At 45.9% G+C, this 6,000-nt stretch overlaps 1 long non-coding RNA gene across 2 annotated transcripts; it reads left to right on the top strand.

Moving 5' to 3' along the window:
• Positions 1–34: 34 nt before the first annotated feature.
• Positions 35–5,642, top strand: LOC309635673. 2 transcript variants are annotated; one of them, XR_014248961.1, is made up of 4 exons: positions 35–641; positions 2,619–2,875; positions 4,484–4,577; positions 5,464–5,642. It is a non-coding gene; the product is annotated as an uncharacterized lncRNA (long non-coding RNA). The 2 variants fall into 2 exon arrangements; XR_014248962.1 differs by having other exon boundaries at positions 35–2,875.
• Positions 5,643–6,000: the final 358 nt, after the last annotated feature.

The following is a 6,000-nucleotide window of genomic DNA, read 5'->3' as shown; positions in this document are numbered from 1 at the left end:
GTCGAACGAGACGCGACAGAAAGAGGGGCGCTGACTTCTGACCTCGGCCATCCTCCTGACGCGCTCTGCGGGTCGCCTCAGAGCCGCTGTGGAGAACGCGCAAGCTGGGCCGGAGCCTGAGGAAGGGCTGTGCACCGCCCCCAGCGTCTGAACGGCGCCACGTTATTTCTATCCCCTGCAGGGGGCGGAAACCCGCCGCTCGGCGCGTCCTCCGGTCTCCGAGCAACCGCCATGCCCTCTGGAGGCACTAGCGAATGTTCGAAAGGGGTGGAGCCTCCGAGGCCGGCGCCTGGGCGGTGTTCCTCAGAGTCGCACGCAAATATCCTGTAAAGGGCGGGACCAGGGAGATGAGGGGCGGTGCCTCCGGGCCGCTGGGAGGAGTCCCAGGGCGTGCGCAGAAGTTAGCAACCCCCGAGAAAGGAGATGCAAGGCACGACCCGGAAGCAGATAACGGGGAACGAAGGACTGACGCTTAGAAGGAGCTGTGGATCAGAGGGTTCTGGATGAAGGAAAGACCGGCAGCCTCCCTCTGCCCTCTGTCACAAAGTGACTCGGTCACGGGAACAAGAAATAATCCCAGTTCGAGTCGATTCAAACCCTTACGACGCAGCTACTGTGTGCAGGACACGGGGAAAACTAAGGTAGAGAAAACACAGACCCTGCCCCCAAAGGGTTCAGTCACTAGTGGTGAGGAAAATAGGGTGCAGAGGTCGAGGTACCCTGGAAAAACATATGTGGAGCCACATCGTGAAAATCTGCCTGTATCTGGGGGTCATGTCTAAAGACCCTTTCTCTTCCCTTTCCTTCTCCCTCTCTCTCTTTCTCCCTCTCCCTCCTCCTCCACCCCGTTTAGACTTAAGGTGCAGAGTTGGAGTAATTAAATTCTTTAAAGACGCCTCTCTTGTATTCTTTTTTCTCATTTTCCTCACCCCTACTCCCATGCCTCATCCTCAGCCCCCATAGGAATTCATGCTACTGTGCTTGGATATATATTTTTGAAAAATGTATAGCATTTTCCATAAGTGCATTTTTTAAAATTGTAATAATGGTTATTGGACTTTAGAGATCATCTTGTTTTCTACTGTTTTCGCTCAACATTCTTTTTAAGGCTCTACCCCTGTTTCAGTTGTAATCCCAGTTTATTGCTAATTATTGCTGCATAGCTTTCCATGTTGGACACCCACACCTTTTACTTCCAGCCTCCAAGTGCTGGATACCAAGGCTGACTCCACCTCTCCAATACCACAAACAATGCAGCCATGGTCATCCTTGGCAGTGGTCCTTCATGGACCTGTGTACAAACTCCTCTGAAATATATGCCTATGAGTGAAATTGTTAAAACCATAGGGGATGCACAGGGCCATCAAATTCAACTTGTCCTGCACAATGACATCCAGCCAGAGGGCCAGTGGGGGCAGAAAGACAGACCCTACCCCCTTGCCCATGTCATGTGCCCTGCTGGAGGAAGACATGTCCTTTCGTTCCCACAAAAGCTTTGTTTCTTAGTCAAGCCATGAACCTACAGGCTGTGACTATCCAGAGGGTATGCATTCTTCAAATTCATACTGTGGTGGACAGTATTTTCCCATGGCATAAAGTTACCTAGTAGCCTGGTGGAAGCCCTGGGTACTTGACTTCACCAAGTACTGCTAGATGGCACCCCAGAACTGCTGCACTACACCACACTCCAGCGTGTAGTATAAGGGTTTCTGTCCCCCACTCCCATCCTTGCCAGCATGTGGTAGTTTATGTATTCATAAACAGTCATATAGTGTTTACTAAGTGCCAGATACTATTCTCAGTGCCTTACAAATACTGACTCATCTGATTAGCCAGTTTTTAAATTTCTGTCAATATCATGGAAGTCGTGTCAACACATTTTTGTTTTAATTTGCGTTTCTCTGACTATGAGTGAAATTGAGCATTTCTTCATACATTCATAAGACACTTGGGGTTCCCTTCTGTGAACTGTCTATTTATAGCCTTTGTCTATTTCTCTATTGCTCTTTTTCTTTTTGGTTTGCAAAAGGTCTTTGTAAAGTCTAGATATTAATCTGTTTTCAAAGACTGGACACATTGCTTGTGATGTCCTTTGTAGAACAATAATCTTTAATTTTATAGCCCTTCATCTTTTTATGCTTTTTTAGTATAATTTAATAAGTTCCTCTCAACCCCAAGGTCATAAAGGTATTCTCTATCATTTTCTTCTGTTAGCTTAATAATTTTCACATTTGGTTCTGTAATCCTTCTGGAGTTCACCTTTGTATGTGGTGTGAGATAAGGATCCAATTTTATTTTTCTCAATGGAGTGAGCCCATTTTTCAACATCTTTGTTCCCAAATATAGATGGATCTGTTCTGAGCTCTCTGGTTTAGTCCTGTGCCAGTTCCACAGGGTTTTATTACTTTGGTTTTGTAGCCAGTCGTCATGGTTAAAGGGCAGAACTCTCATTCCTGCGCTGCCAAAATTGCATTGGCTATTCATAAATCTTTATTATCCCATATAATTTTCAGGATGTTTTTCAAGTTCCTCATGAGAAATATTAATTGGAACTTCATGGAATTTATGAATTAATTTGGGGAAAGTTAACATTTGTACAATATCTCATTCATGAACAGAGACTGTATATCTGGTGGACAAACAGAACAAAAATATGACTGAGGCATAATGTGCAGGAAAATGGTGAAAGAGATGGCAGATGAAGCTGGAGAAGCAGGTTGAACCAAACTTTAAGCCAAGCTAATAGAAACGAGCTGAAGATGGAGCAGGAAACACGACTCAGGCTGCTTTGTGTGTTTACAGAAAATTTGAGTATACACTGGGACCAGCTTGTGGGACCACCATGATCCAGAGAGACTCCATAACACTCCTGAAGGTACATGGCCATAAAGAAAGACCTAGAAGGCCCTGGCCACGCATATCTTCTACTGGTGTCAATTGTGGGGCTATGTGTCTCCCCATTTCCTAAGGGACGTTTCACAAGCAGATGACTGCCAGGGTGACAGCAATTCAGTCCAGAAAACACTTTAGCAGGCACAAGGTTGGCCACAGGAACCACAAAGGTGACTAAGGCAGAGTCACTCCCCTTTGCATTCACAATCTGGCTTTGGGGAAAAGAGAGAAAGGAAAATCTACAATTAATTCTAACATGATGTGATAGTATCATTTACAACAGGCCCTCTTGACAGCAAGCACTATGGGTGGCTCAGGGACTCTAGACTCTGATTCCTGAGAGTATTACTTATGATGTGGGGACAGAAAGACGGAACATGGGAAATCAGGGAACCACTGGAGGTAGAAAGGAACGTGACATGTTCGACTCACAGGAAAGAGATGCATGTGGACATCAACAAGGCTGGATGAGTGAATGAGAGGATGGGCGCCTGGACAAATTAGTTTATGCTGATGTAAGAAAATGCCTCATTTCCAGTTTTCCAGATTATGGAAGAAGACTACTCATCACCCTGCTCCCCTTTGTTGTTGTAATAAAAAGGAGCACTAGGTGGCATCATACTACCAAAAGTCCTCACCTTCTAGAGCCTTTGGGAGAAACTCTCTCCAGATTGGGTCAGCCCCTATTTCGACAAATAATAGTGCTTCTATCAATCTCATTTCTCATGACACCCACTTAATTTATTTACTGAGCACCTACTATATGCCCAGTCCTCTCCTGCACGCTGTGGAGACTATAAAGGATTTGAAACCGATCGGGGCCCTGTGGGGCTCCCGGGCACCGAGGCCTTTTTGTCCCCCATTTCTAGTACGCAAGACTCTAGCCTCCATGACCTTCCCTGAGTTCCAAAGGGCAGATTTGAACAGTTGCTAATCAAGGGAGGAGCACCCAAGAAACCACCTGAGGCAAGATTAAAGGGACCAAAAAAGCTCATCAAGATTAGGAGACCCGACCACCTGAGACCCTGCACACACCCTAATCTTGTCAGCAACCCCACCCTTGGGAAGTATTGTCATAAAACTCCTCATCAAATCCTCCTGGGTTGGGACATATAGTTTTTCTAGGCAGGAACCCGCTGTGTCTCCCCTTGCCGGGCAAAGTAATCTAGCTATCCTTTTCTACTTCACCCAAAACTCTGTCTCCAAGATTTGATCCTGCACTGGTGGTACAGAGAAGCTGAGCTTTTGGCATCAGAGTCAAAAGGCTCTCCCCACTAAAGGATCATAAAGAGAAGCAAAACATACTTGCCTCCTCTCCTCCACACACAAAAAAATTTTAAACAGTCCAAGGCAGGATGCCTGAGCACTGAAATGAGGATGTCAAAACATAATATCTTGTGTAATCTGGCCCCATTAGCCTTCTGGTGCCTTCTCCCACCACTCACTCCTTGCTTCTTCAATGGCTTCTTTCAATTCCTTGTATATGTCATGTTCTTTCCTGCTGCTTGGCATTCACAAAGGCTGATCTCTCTGTCTGGAATACTCGACCCTCCCTCTTCACCTGACTAACTTCCATCCATCCATCCTTCAGATCTCGCTTCCTCAGGGGACCTTCCTGACCTGCCCCCAACACCAGACTACCTTTTCAAGTACAACGAATTCTGCTTCTTGGATCATCCCACATGGTAATTAATTATGTATTCATGGAAATGGTTGTTTCCTATCTGTCCTTGTTGTCGAACCCAAGTTTGTGTGCCCAATGCACAGTGAAGCCAAACAAACTGAAACAGTCGGAGTTTGGAGTAGAGAAAGGTTTATTGCAAGGGTCCAACAAGGAGAACCGCCAGCTCATGCTGAAAAAGCCAGAACGGGGTGGGGGGGTGGGGGGGTAGGGAGGAAAAGTATAGGCAAAATTTGGGGCGTGGGCTACAGGGTGTGATCGTCTACTGATTGGTTGGTGGTGAGGTAACAAAGGTGGTGTTCCTGGAATCTCAGTCATCAGCCTTCAGGTTCCAACCAGTCTGGGTTCCTCCTGCTTATGTTCAGCCAGAAGTTACCATCCTCCACCCAGGTGGAGGCCCTAGTTCATATAGAAGAACTCAGAGATACATTGTTATGTACATCCTTTGTTGGGATATACATTATTGTTTCTTCTTTGTTTCTGCATTCCCTCCATTCCCTAATTAGTAACTGTTTGAATCTGCCCTTTGGAACTCAGGAAAGCTCTAGGAGGCTGAAGCCTTTTTCCTACAAATAAGAAACGGGAGGCAGGAAAGGCTTTTGTACCCATGAGGGCCCCACAGGGTCCTGCTCAGTTTCATCTTTTCTACCAGGCTGCCAAACAACAAGAGAACAAGGATCACTTTTTCTCTAGTTCAGCCCTGTCTCCACTGGTGTTACGGGCTGAACTGGGTCCTCCTAAAATTCTTATGTTAGGGTCTTACTGAGCCCTAACCCTCAGTACCTCAGAATGTGACTGTATTTGGAAATAAGGCCTTTAAAGAGGGGAATAAATACAAATGAGGCCATTAGGTTGGGCCCTAATCCAAATCTGACTCCTGTTCTTATAAGAAAAGGAAATTTGGACACACAAAGAGATACCAGAGATGTGGGCACACAGACAAAAGACACAGTGAGAAGAAGGCCATCTGCAAGCCAAGCGGAGAGGAGAAACCAAACCCTCCGACACCTTGCTCTGGGATGTCCAGCCTCCAGAGCTGTAAGCAAATAAAGGTCTGTTGTTTAAGCCACTCAGTCTATGGTTCTTTATTATGGCAGCCCCAGCAAACTAATACAAACGGCCATCACTCCTCTACAGTACATAACTATTAAGTGAGTGACTACTGAACGAGTTCTGAAATAAGGAAGACCTGTGAAGGATAGTATTAGAAGGGAAAGGTACATGGTAGACGAGGGTCTTGAACTTGACCTTAAATGATACATATGAGTTAGATACATAGAAGAAAAGAGAAGGAATCTCAAGTGTGGGAAATAGCACTGGGCAGATACCAAGGCAAGAATGCAAAAATCCTGCTACAGGGAGGGTGGGGTCCCTATTAGGGACCAGTGGACACTAGTGTTGATATGAGGGTCTGGGTGAATGGTGGA

Source organism: Balaenoptera borealis (assembly GCF_965194805.1).
Source record: "Balaenoptera borealis genome assembly, chromosome: 10".
NCBI classification, from domain to species: Eukaryota; Metazoa; Chordata; class Mammalia; order Artiodactyla; family Balaenopteridae; genus Balaenoptera; species Balaenoptera borealis.
Note: the sequence above shows the minus strand (reverse complement) of the source record. Positions and strands in the feature narration are given on the sequence as shown.